Source organism: Micromys minutus, assembly GCF_963924665.1.
Source record: "Micromys minutus genome assembly, chromosome: 1".
Classification (NCBI taxonomy): domain Eukaryota; kingdom Metazoa; phylum Chordata; class Mammalia; order Rodentia; family Muridae; genus Micromys; species Micromys minutus.
In genome coordinates this window covers 78,489,859-78,504,061 of record NC_137969.1, presented here as the reverse complement: position 1 = coordinate 78,504,061, position 14,203 = coordinate 78,489,859, and positions in this window count along the sequence as shown.

Sequence of the window (14,203 nt, the reverse complement as noted above, 5' to 3'; positions counted from 1 at the left end):
TGTTGTAAATTACATTCTTTGAGTAATGGATTCAGCCATTGTAAAGACAGCTGAGTAGTACTCTCTTGAGAAGGCCATACCCACACTTGGGTATATTTTGTCCTTTTCTTGGGAACCTCTTTCTAAAAACAAGTACTTAAATCTAAATTGTGCACTATCACGTATGCATAATAAATGCACTAACTCATCCTCGCTCAGATTTGTCTTGGCATTCTTTTCTTCAGAGCAGTCAAGAATCTGTGTCCTCGACTGGAGGTCCCTAAGGACCAGAGCGCACCAGGCCATTGGTGGCAGTTCCAGGGTGTGTCTCCTCACTGCTGCTGATAGGTTTAGCTCCACAATTTTAAAGAGTTAACCCCCAAATCCAATACAAGGAACATGAAGGACTATTTATCTCCTGTTTCTCTTCCTCCATCTTGATATGACTTTAGCTACTTTATCACCCAAGGCTCCAAATCAGGGAGCTGTGGGGTAAACCTGTATTAGGAGTCAAGGACATCATACATGAAATACTATGAAACTGTAGAGAAGCAAAACACACAGCACCCACCAACACCAGGTCTCATCGGTTCACTAAGAATGTGGAATGCCCAATGTGAACTATCAATTATAGTAGGCATGGTTAAGATATAGATGAGCAATAAGCAAGACAGTCATGTGAAAGACATTAAACAGTTGCAAACATCTTCAATCAGGGTAGTGATGTGCTAAAGGAAAAATAGAACATTTTTATAGGAAATACCTTTGAGACCTCTTTCTAGTCTAAGGTAGACCAAAGGCTTTCCTGGGAAAGGGGTGGAAAGAATCTATATTATGCTTTGGTCTGTGCTACATACTGGACATTATTTCAATAAAAGCATGCCATAGGTGGAGGAGAGGGAGAAGAAATCGGGGATTATGAGAAGGCAGTTCACCCTTTCAGTGAACTCAGTCAGTGGTTCTCAACCTTTCTAACACTGACCCTCACGTCATGTCATGTCAGTTCCTCATGTGGTGACCCCCCACTATAAAATTATTTTTGTTGCTACTTCATCACTGTAATCTTGCCACTGTCATTAATCACAAGGTAAACATCTGTGTTTTCTGGTGTCTTAGGTAACCCCTTTAAATAGATTGTTTGACTCTAAAGAAAGCAATAGCAACCAGAGACTTAGCAGAGATTTGCTAAAATGAGATCAACAATGCAGAAATATTTTAGAATATTCTGTAGCTCAGACTGACTAGTCTTTGCTTATTTGAAATGTTTCTTGCAAGACTTAACTGATAATAGTAAGTGTGTGGTATCATTAATACAGTTAAAGTTCGATGCTAAAATGCTTTGTTATATTAGGATTCCCAAACTGACTACCTCAATGATTAAAAATAAAGACTGAAAGGCTGGGGATTTCTCCGTGGTGAGTGCCTACTCCTTTCACAGAGGACCCAGGGTCAGTTCCCAGCAACCCACATGGTAGTTCAAAACCATCCATAACCCCAGTTCCAGGGGATCTAATGCCTTTTTCTGACTTCATAGGCTCCAAGCACATATGTGCACATACACACATGCATATAAAACACTAAGGTATATGACAGAAATAGATCTAAAATAAATTAAAATAAAGACTGGGTTTAGAAAACACATTCAACCCTGTAGTTTACTTATGAAAAATAGGAATTAAGATGTCTGGATATATCATTTGCACGTTGTGCTTAGTCAGTTATAATATACATCTGAGGTTTTGTTGACAATATTCAAAACTACTTGGTTGTTACAGCAATTAACTGAGAAACAAGAAGTAATAAATTAAATTTGGATGGATGAGTATGTAACAGGCAGAGCAATGTCCTCCTAAAGATGGCTGCATCCGAATGCTCCAGAATCTGCAAATCAGTTACTTGGCACAGAGGAGTTAAGGCTGTAGACAGTTAGGGTTGCTAATCTGCTGATATTAAAATCAAATTAACCTAGATTATCCATGTGGGTCCAGTGTACTAACTAGGATACCTGTGAAGCAACAGAGCAAGCACAGTGGTTAGCAGGACAGGACCCGGTCCATTTGTGTCTGGCTTTGAGCATGAGAGGAACCCATAAGCCAGGGAAAGGGTATCCTATAGATGGGAAGGGAATCTAAGACGACCTCCTCTCCAGCAGAGCAGGCAGAAGAAATATAGGCCCTGCTGACATGGTTTTGTGGTCTAGAGAAACACATGTCAGGCTTTTGACCTTTGCATTGTCCACAGCACCAAATTTTCTGGTCACTTGTTGCAGAGGCAACGAAAAACCAGTACAGAGCATAAACGTGAAAGGGAGAGATGTGTCTACATGGGACAAGGGTTTACAGCGGGAGGAAGACAGCAGGTCAAACCAGAAACTGAGTTTAAACACAAGCTAGAGGAGTCTTCCTTTTTGTTAGCCTATCAACTCACAAGAGGCTAACAAAGAACCACAACCGTGAAAGTTGGGAAGCAGTGATCTGAGAAATGTTCTCTGGGAAGACCAAAGAGTTTGATGATTTACTAGAAGGGAATAAAAGACTAAGGGACTCAAAATGGTACCCGCATTGGCATCTCAATAAGTGAAGGGCTATTCTGTAGAAAGCACCAGGAGAACTAGAAAATCATCTGTAGAACAAAAGGATCCCCCATGCTATGGAATCCCAGAGCCAGACAGGCAAAGGCTGGATGTCATACATGCCCATCTCAGCTGATGTCCTCCCACAGTTAGTTACAACCAGTTCCGGGGCACTGGTCCAAGGTCTGTAAACATTTCAGAAGTGGGATATAAAACTGGATAAAGAGAATTCTCCATGGTGGACAGGGAGTGGCTCCTGTCATAGGGAAACTATTTCATGCTGGTGATCTTAGCAGATGAGTCTGTTTTCTACACTGGTGTTAAATGAATGGTCTCCTGTGTCTTGCAATAATGGGAGGCAGGCATAACAACCCAGAGTGATTTCATACCACTTTATTAGGTGGGTGTCAACACTTTCTTGAGGATATTGTTGACCTGAGAAGTAATTTGCAAGCTAATACTGGATTCCTCATGGTAATGCTGTGTTCTCTCTGAATAGCTCTTGTAGTTTGCCAAGAGTTTTTTCTTATGTAATGGTTTGGAACCATGGGAAAGAGATTCTGAGCTGCTAAATTAATTTTTACGTTAGCAGAACTGACCCTTTTAGCTGGAAGAACATGTCAGTCTCGTTAAGTACTAATCAGCATCATCCTAGGAGATGGTCACACACCGGCAACCATACACACATAATTGATAAGAAACTCCAATTGCTTGAAAATAAATGAAAGAAATTATACTTAGGTCTGATTGAGTTCAGTCATAGGTATTCCATCCACCTCCCAGTATTTGCTTTGTTCCATCATTTCTTCTGTGACCAAATCAGTGGCTGCACAATTTTCCTCATACCTGTGGATTGCTAAAGCATCCCTGTTCACTTTGACAGGGGAAGTAAAGAACACAGGAAACAGGTAAGTCGTTTGCCATTGGGCCTTAAGGAAACTTGGGAAGGCGGGGAGAGGAGAGGATGGCCCCAGAGTCAGTGACCTGTGGACGGTGTGTGGACATGAAAGGCTCACAAGTCTTTTTTTGGACCCTATGTGCATCCTGGGTATTGGGGAAGAGTATAAGGGTAGACTGTAACAGAGATTTCTCCACGATTTTATTGTAAACCAGTTTCTGAGCAAGGGGAAAAATACCCTGAAAAACAACTTATTTTTCTCCATAACTCTAGCACTCACTCAGCACTTTGAATCATGAGCATCTCAAGTGTCTCGTCTTAGGGGACTCTGTCCTCAGCCCATAACAAAATACTTTCCACAACCAAAGGAATAATTTTAAAATAGAATTCAATAAATAAAATTCATTGAAATGCTCCACCCAAAATATTCATCTTAAATTTCTGATCCAGCACCCTCAAAGACACAAACCCAAAATTCCCTCTAGTCCAATGTTATCCTTCTCCAGAGTGGAAACTCTTCTAGCCTGAGGGTGGCTAGGGTACAGGGAAGCTCTTTCCCTAAAAAGAATATCAAAATATGATGCCAAAACCTTTTATTGACACTAATTCTCCTCTTCTCCAAATAGTTCATCTTTAGTTGGTTAGTTGTTGGCTGGTTGGTTGGGTCTTTGGTTTGGTTTTCTGTGTTGTTTATTACTTTATTTTTAATAACGTTTCCCTCTGTCATCCTGGCTGGCCTAGAATTCACCATGTAGCCTACACTGGCTTCAAACTCACATCAATCCTCCTGCCCCAGCCTCAGAAGTACTAGGATTACAGGCATGAGCCACTAGGCCTGCTTGAATACTGTCTTTATCTCCATCTCTCTGACATATGGTAGAAAAAGCCATATTTTTAAAAATGGCATTTTAAGAATTGAATTATACTCTATGTAACATAAACTCTATCAATAATAAAAATATAGACATTCCTTACCTTACTCCTATCTGTCCACCCAACTCCTCTATCTGTTTTCATAGATTTACATACTCTGTACATATCATAAAAATAGAGTCATAAGACTTCCAGGTGCAGGTGAAGCCAGCTTGCTAGTCAAGGTTTGAGCTCATGGCTCTCTGCTGCTGCCATTCCTGCCACTTGCCATACTTCTATCCTGACCTGACAGACGTTCATGTCTCTGAAACGGGGCTGGTGATAACTGCAGATGGTTGTAGAGTGTTCACCTCAAAGTTCAATCCTCAGTACCACATAAACCAGTATACACAAAGGATTTGAGGATAAAGAAGAACCATTCAGAAGAACCTGAATGTCTAAGGCCATACATACATCCTGAGTACGTAATGGAACTGCAGATCAAAGCAACATTTTCCAGTACAAAGGACAAGCTCACAGACCTCCATTTGCACTGTTCAAAAATAGCAGCTAAAGTTGCCAAGTTATTAAATTCCCCAGCTTCATTACTTATATATGACTATAGTACACTGCGTCTTGTGTTTGGCTTCTTTCATTTAGCTCATTTCCAGAGTTATGTCTTATGTAGCATGTATTAGCATTCCATTCTATTTTATCATCGAATAGGATGGATGTTAATTCTTTCCACTTTGGGCAATTATGAATAATGCTGCTGTGAACATTAACATACAGTGTTTGTATGAACGTGTGTTTTTTATGAAGATATATGTCTAGAAGTGAGATTGCTGAATCATGTATTTATGATTATTTCAAGGAATAAACAGGATGGGCTTGACCCAGAAAAGCAAGTTAGGGCACATAATTTTTCTCAAGGCATTAGCAACACATATTACAAAAAAAAAAAAAAATCCTAAGACTCTACCACAATGAATATTGACTGGAAAAGAAAGAAAGAAGGGCTGGAGAGACGGCTCAGTGGTTGAGAGCACCGACTGCTCTTCCAGAGGTCCTGGGTTCAAATCCCAGCAACCACATGGTGGCTCACAGCCATCTGTAATGAGATCTGATGCCCTCTTCTGGTGTGTCTGAAGACAACTACAGTGTACTCATATATAATAAATTAATAAATTAAAAAAAAAGAAAATAAAGAAAGGGCACAGGTTGGTTGTGGCAAGGTCAAATGTAGATTCAGCACTTAGTGTCCTCCAAAAGCCAGGACAGACTTAAAACTGCATAGAACAAAAAGTGCAGGTTCACAGAGTTAATAGCTTAGACGGAAAGAAGGTTAAAAAGCTAGGAGGGGGATGGGAGTGGCGGTGCACTTGGGCAGAGGCAGGTAGGTCTCTAAGTTTGAGGCCAGCCTGGTCCGCAAACACACTGCCAAGATATATAGAGAGCTTATCTCAACAACTACAAAGCAAAAAAGGAAAATAGGTGGGAGTGGATGGTTGGAAGAGGGAGCACCTTTATGGAAGCAAGGGGAGGAGGGATAAGAGTATGGGGGGGGGGAAGGAATAACATTCGAAATGTAAATACAGAGAATATCCAATTTTTTAAAAAAAAGAAAAATTAGAAGCTAACCTAAAACATGGAGGTTTAAAACAAAAACAACAAGTAAAGACTATACACATTAAAAAAAATAAATAAGGGAAAATAGTACTAGTAAAACAAATGAATTATCTTCCTAAAAAGCTACATGGATGCTAATGATATTTGGTATTCTATATGGCATGTATTGTTTTTTTTTTCCAAGTATAAATCTGATCATGATGCTCTCCAGTTGCTAAATTCCTGGTATGCTTTAAAGTGCCTTCATGACCCGATCTCATATTCACCTATACTCACTGTTAACCATGCCCCAATCAACTGGCCTATCCCCTCTTTTCTCATAAATATCAAAATCCTGAGTGTGGAAAAACTGAGAAGCCAGTTGTAAAAGAATGAATGAAGTTGGTTTCCTATATTAACCACGTACAAAACTTAACTCAAAATAAAGGACCAAAACCTACAAAGCACACGAGGAAGGCTTCACAGCAGCATTGGATTTGGCAGGAAGTTCTTAGATCTAACTCCAAAAGCAAAACAGAAAAGTGGAACTAAACCAAACCCTAATCTCCTGTACACGACAGCAATCATTCAACAAAAGTTAATGGACAGCCTACAGGACAGGATACAATGCTTCTAAATCACAAATAATTAGGGTTATTATCTTTAAAAAAACATAACAAATTAGGGTGACTATCTAGGACATATGAACAACTCATATACTTCATCATCAATGGCTATTGTCAAAATAGACAAAGGACTTGGGTGTGTACAATGCTACACATTGCTATTGTAAGAAAATATAAAGCAAACCTACAGAGCCACACCTACCACCAGTGCTGAGAAGATGTCAGGAACCAGTCCAGCCTGGACTGGACAGCAAGATCCTAGCTCAAGAAAAAAATAATTGACAAAACCCATTACATACCACAGGATGAGCACAGGAAAACAAAACAGAACGTACCAAAGGCCACCATGGATGTGGAGAAACCGAACTGTTAGTACTGTGGAAACACAAAATGGTCCTGTCTCAAAAATTTTTAAAATGGCTATTGTGTGATCCAGCAAGCTCACCCAGGGTCTATATCCAAAAAAAGAGAGAGAAAAACAAAAGGAAAACAGAAGTGTGAAAAGAAAAGTCTTAAAAACATACTTATTACTTGTGTATGTCTGCTTCTGTGTATGTGTATGCCAGAGTTCCCAGAGCCCACGGTGTCAGATTTCTTCCAGTTAGACTTACCGGTAGTTGTGGTCTGTCCAACATGAGTGGCGGCCATTGAACTAGGGTCCTCTGCAACTGCTGAGCCATCTCCCAAGTAAAGGGAAATGCTGGAGAGGTGCTTACACATCATGTTCACAATAGCATTAGTCTCCAGAGGCAAGAGAGAGAAACAACTCAAGTGTTCCTAACAGAAGCAACCAAAGTGCCAAGTTTCTGCAGTGGAGTGCTAGTGTGTAAGTGGACAAACAAAATGCCGATTATATGGCATTCAGCCTTAAAAAGGAAATCCTGACACACGCTTAAAGACACTACTCTGGGAAACAAGCCAACCACAAACTTACAAATCCCGCATGATTCCACCTATATAATGTATCTGACATAGCCAAACGCACGAAAATATAAGGTAACCTGTGAGTAGGGTGTGGTGGCCAGAACTTGAGAGAAGGATGACAAATTCAATGTCATTCTTAGCAACATAGAAATTCTGAAGTTGAACAGACATGATATGCAGTCACTAATAATTGGATACTAGCCCCACAATGCTCTGAACACCCAAGAAACAACTCTCAGACAGTATGAAGCTCAAAAAGAAGGAAGGCCAAAATGTGGAAGCCTCGGTCCTGCTTAGAAAAAAAAAGTGTATAACACCCTCTCAGAGTGGGGTACACCTAGACCTTAAACCATTAATAATTCAAGAGCTAAGAAAGCAGCCTTGTGGCAATCCTTGGTACTTAAAAATCATTATGTTTAATCTTTACACACCAAGAAAACTTCGACTATTTCCATGTTATGTTTTGTTTTATATGTACTTTATGCTCATTGTAACTAGTAAATTTTCAATGCATACTATCAAACCTTTAAAAAAAATCAAGTACTGACAAAAATATATTCTATGGTTTTATGCAAAAATGCTTTTAAAATCTGTACATTTATCTCTGTTTTTTTAAAATAAAGTTGTTTAATTTACAAAAAAAAAAAAAAAAAAAGGAAACAAAATTTAGAGTAGAGCCGAGGATGTATCTCAGTGGCAATGCCCTTGCCTACCATGTATGGAGCCTTAAATTCAATCTCTAGTACAAAATAAAATAAAGACAAGCAATGAAAGAAGGGGGAAAAAGGAAATTCTGAAGTTGGCTTGGTGGCTTGAGACGCCGTCTCAAAGTCTGGGGTGGGGCTGAAAAAGGGCAGACAAGGAAGGTAGAATTATGTTTGTCACGTTGGAGCTGAGGACAAAAGGGATGTTGCCAGTAAGTATACAACTTGAATTTTGCAAGCTGTAAAGGTTGCAGGGGTCTGAGCCTGGCATGTGAGTGCACGGAACACCAAAAACCACCTACTTCAACATAATGAAGACGGAAAGGTTTGTGCGGTTTTAAGCACAATGGGCAGAATAATATTTTTTGAATGCCACATTCTTTCCTGTCTGGTGGCCTTTGCTGTCCTTCTGCCTGGAACATTCTCTCCTTGTTTTTAAGATTGGAACCTTTTATAGTTTAAGTCAGCTTAGATGTTTCCCACTCAAAGGTACCTCCCTCAGAAAACCAATTTTTTCTTGTATATCATCTTTTCTTCTAGTCTTACTGTCAACAATTCTTTTACTGTTTCCTAAATATCCGTAGCAATGGTGATTATCTAATGTACTTATTTCTGTTTGAAATGTAATCTATGGTGAAAGTGAAAATGTATTTTGAACTATTCTCGTGACTTAGTAGTAGCCTAAGGTATGAGCTAAAAATCTCTGAGACTCACTAATTCAATTTATTCTCTTTTTATATGCTACTGCATGCTGTGTTTATTACTTTACTATTGCTATGATAAAACACCAATGTATAGAGCTTATAGAAGAAAGATTTCATTTGGGAAAATGTTAGAGTCCATGATGGGGAAGCTAAGGCATGGCAGCAGAAGCAGAGAGCTTGACTCACAACAAACACCAAGCACAGAGAGAGGAAGAGAGAGGGGCGGCAGGAGAAAGAGAGACAGAGACAAGAGAGATAGACAGAGAGAGGGAGGGAGGGAGCGTCCACTAGACAAGGTTTGTGGCTTTTGAAACCTCAAAGCCCACCTCTAGTAACATACTTCCTCTAGCCATGGCCAAAGCTTTTAAGTCTACCCAAACAGCAGCACCAAGTGGGGACCGAGAGTTCAAACACCTGAATCCATGGGGAAGATTTTCATTCAAACTACCACACAATCATTTTATCATGGTAATGGAAAGCTAACACACTTAGGATTGTGTAACCTTATAAGACTGTATTGGGAAGAAAGTGTTTAGTTCACCATTTTTATATCCTTAAACATTAATAGAATACCTGTCACATATATCTGAAAGATTAGCTGATTCACTTTGACATTGCACCCAAAATTAGCATTAGCACTTTCAGTAAGAAAGCCATGTGTGACCTTCAGCGCACTAAAGCTTCCTAGATCAAATGGGATCATAGCAAGGTACTAAACTTGAAAGATTGCTTCTTTATGCTTGAAGAATAAACGGGGGGTGTGGCTTCCCCACCAGCAGTGGATGGGCTGCAGGAAGTCCACAGTTACCACTACAGGATCAGACTGAGGTTCTGCTGGAGCAGCTAAAGCTAAAACAGAAGAATCAATGACAGATAACTGCAAGGGGAGAAACTAAGAGAATTCTATGTTGGCCTGCCATCTGACACGGTCGATATGGTGTCAAATCAAAGAAAGGCTTCAAAGGGTTAGACAAAAATAAGAGCACGAGTCAATAACCAAGAGCTTGCTCATCGGTTTGGAAGAAACATAGCTCAGGGGACAGTTTCAGAGAAAATTTAAACACTTGCACCTTGGTGCACCCTCTCCCATCTCACAAGTAACTTGCTAGAGTCAAGGCTACAGGTCAAATGCACAGTGTTGCATGACTAAGTGCTCTGGATCAGAGCACTGCTCTAGGAAAGAGAGCCCCACAAGATTCAGGAGGCTATAGAATGCCTCAAGTCTTAGGAAGTTACAAGATTCACAAGACACGAGGGCTATAAAAGCAGTAAATAAAAGGAGCAAACAGCTGCTAAAAGGAGTCTCTCTGGTGGAGTCACCTGCAGGTTGGGCAAGGAGCTTCGGAGATGAAACCACCACATAGGAGTTGGCATCTGGGTGATATACTGTCTGCTTTTGGGTCACTTACCCTCCAGGAAGTAACCCCAATAAACTCTTTGGCTCACCAAAGTTCTACTTGGGTGGAATTTATTCTCTTGACTGCTGCTGCTGCCCTATCTGGGGGGTAAGAGACATTTGTTCACACCTCCCCAGGAAGTGACACACCAGAGAAGAAAACTGGTCAAACTGTGTTTATTCAAGGAACTTTCTGCAACCCCCAGGTGGTGGTAGCTGTTGTCTGGCCTGCTGGGCTGTACAGCATTCACTGTTCACCATGAGTATTCAACACAGCTCACAGGAATTGTGTCCTTTAACCAAAACTTTTTGATAGGCTTTATATAATAAAATTGTTGTTCTGCTTATACTGAGATAAAATAATATACTGACTTTATATTTTACTATTTCCATTTTGCACTAATTCTTAACTATAAGATTGATAAATAGATTTTTACTATCCCATTCTCTTGTTATTTGGCTTACAAATATTGTTTAAGTGTCAAAATTTTTCCAGTATTAGAAACAATGTATCATGTGGATATACATGGTATGCACTCACTGATAAGCAGATATTAACCAAAAAAGCTTGGAATATCCATGAAACAATTCACAGACCTTATGAAGCTCAAAAAGAAGGAAGGCCAGAATGTGGATGCCTCAGTCCTTCTTAGAAGGGAGAATAAAACACTCACGGGAGAAAATAAAGGGGACAAATAGAGAAGCAGGGATTGAAGAATAGATCATTCAGAGTATGCCTCACCTGGGAATCCACCCCATATGCAGTCACCAAACCCACGCACTATTGCTGATGCCAAGTGTTCACTGGCAGGAGCCTGATATGGATCCTCCTCAGAGGCTCTGCCAGTCATACTGATACAGATGAGGATGCCTGCAGCTAACCATCGGGCTGAACACGGGGACCCCAATGAAGAAGCTAGAGAAAGGACTGAAGGAGCTGAAAGGGTTTGCAACCCCATGGGAAGAACAACATTACCAACCAACCAAACACTTCACAGTCCCCAGGGACTAAAACACCAACCAATGAGTACATGGAGAGACCCATGGCTCCAGCTGCATATGTAGCAGAGGATAGCATTGTCTGGCATCGATGAGAGGAGAGGCCTTTGATCTCGTGAAGGTGTGTTTTCCCAGTGTAGGGGAATGCCAAGGAGCTGAGGTGAGAGAGGGTGGCTGGGAGAGGGAGCATCTTCATGGAACCAAGGGGAAGGGGGGGGGATGAGAGTGGGTGGAAAGGGAATAACATTTGAAATGTAAATACAGAGAATATCCAATAAAAAGGGAGGAAACAGAAACAATGTATCACAATACAATACTTAAAAAGAGTTTAGTTTGGATGTTGGCTCTATTCTACTTTTTCTTTTTATGTAGAGGGGGCTGACAACGAATGAACCACTTGCCTCTCTTTCTGAGTCCTGGGATTAAAAGTGTAGGTCACCTAGACATCTAACTACAAGTATGTGTTGACCACTGTGTTTTACACTGTACCTTTGTGTGATCATGACATCCTGGCAAGTTAATTCTATGCAATTTTAAAGAACTTAGTAGTGAAGTGTCTGAAAAATTCCTAATTTTACTAATGTAATGTCTGTCTGTTTGCCTCTGCAACTGACTCAATTTACTAATATACTTCCACAACTAAACATTTTTATCCTGCTTTTAGAAAAGAACTGCCTAATTTCTACTTTAGGAGAAGCATGTGACCTGCTTAGATAAAATATCTATTTTACCTTAATGTAAGCCTATAGCTCTGCAACATTTATTAACGTGCATTCCCTAAACCCTGAACAAACTACACAATCTTATCTCACAATCATGCTTTCTAAATTGAGCAGGAAAATGATACTGCCCACTAAGTTGTTGTACAGCAGTAACGTGTGTTAATGATGAGGATGGTGCTTAAAAACAAATTTTGACAAATTTGACAAATGGTAGCCATTTTTAACTTAACAGTAAATTAAAACATAACACAACTAGATGTGATTTTTTTTTTTTTTTTTTTTTTTTTGATGTCCTCATCTTGAGGAAGGGGTATTTCCCTAAGATAAGATTTTTTAATTTATTTATTTTTAAGATTTATTTATTTAATGTATGTGAGTACACTGTAGCTGTTTTCAGACACAGCCGAAGATGTAAAGGGCATCGGATCCCATTGCAGATGGTTGTGAGCCACTATATGGTTGCGGGGAATTGAACTCAGGACCTCTGGAAGAGCAGCCACTCACTGCTCTTAACCACTGAGCCATCTCTCCAGCCCCCATGTTTAAGCTTTCTAAGAAAGTCATCAGGGCGTTTCCAGTACAATGCAAATGAGAATTTTTTTTTAAATCATAGTCAATCTGTATTTTAAAGCCACACTACACATAACTCATTTGATCAACTGTGTACAAAGTAGGGACAGGTTTAGATTACTTAGCTCCCTAGATAACTCCTGACTTGGGTGCACTTTTGTGCAGGAAAATATATGTGCTTTCTAAGCAAGATGTACAGCCACCCCACTAATAAAGAATGAGCTAACTCAGCTTTGACACTGCTGTTAAACAGTTACACTAATTCATAATGTACGATGCTATTTCCCAGTGATTTATATACTTGGAGTCAGATTCCTGATGTACTTATCATAAGCAATCTCAGCACAGGGATATAAGAAATTCCATACATATGAACTGTTCTGTAAGCAAATACTATTGGTTTGTTTGCAGGGGAGTCTTAATTACTAGATTTATTAAAATCACATTCTCGTTCGGTCTATGAATAAAGAATAGACAGAGAATCTTCTGCTCAACTGTCTTCTACTTCTTCTCACTGACAGATGAAACAGCATTTTATTATTTCTCACTTATATTTTGAGCGTTGTTGTACATTTGTTCATATTCTTGTAATTTACATCCTTTTATTTTTACTTTATAGGAAACAATAGCAACAAGACACTGAAACCCGTAAAGCAAACAAATCAAGCAGCATCTGCCTTAGCAGACTTGAGAAATAGGAATCCTAGGCAAGCCATGAGACAACCTGATTTACACACACACACACACACACACACACACACACACACACACACACACACCTCAAATACAGCTCAGGAATTGGAATGAGAAATTTTGGAAGAATGAGATGAGCTAAAACTAAGAAATGATGGAACATCTACTTAAGAATCTGACGATTGGGGCTGGAGAGGGCTCAGCAGTTAAGAGCACTGGCTGGTCTTGCAGAAAAACCGATTTCCCAGCACCCACGGGGTGCCTCTCAACCATCTGTTTTTTTGTTGTTTGTCTTGTATTATTTTTCATTAATTTTTATTTATTCCCTTTACATCCCAGTCACAGGCTCCCTCCTTCCTTACCTCCCAGTCCAACTGTCAAAAGTCCTTCCCTCCACTTCCCCCTTCCTTCTAGGAAAAAGAGAGGACCCACTTGGGTACCATCAGGCCCTGGGATATCAAGTTACAGCAAAAATAAGTGCATCCTCTCCCACTGGGGCCCTACCAGGCAGCCCAGCCAGGGAAAGGGGATCCAAATGCAGGGAACAGTCAGACAGCTGCCACTCCAATTGTTAGGGAACCCACATGAAGACCAGGCTGCACATCTGCTACCAATACATAACAGTCCTAGGTGGAGACCCTGCATGCTCTTTGGTTGGTGGTTAGTTGAGTCTGAAGGTCTTGTGGTGTCCTTGACTCCTCCAGCTCCCTGCTGTTTCGAATGCAGCCACTAGAAATACTGAGTCCAGGCCAGACATGGTAACACATGGCTTTAATCCCAGCATTTGAGAGAGAGAAAGAGAAGCAGAAGGATCTCTATGAGTCTGAGGCCAGCCTGATCTACATAGTAAGTTCCAGTCAGCCAGGGCTACTTAGTGAGATTCTGCATCAAAACCCAACATCTTTATGATGCTTTCTTTTCTCCTTCTAGAGCAGTGGTTCTCAACTTCACTAATT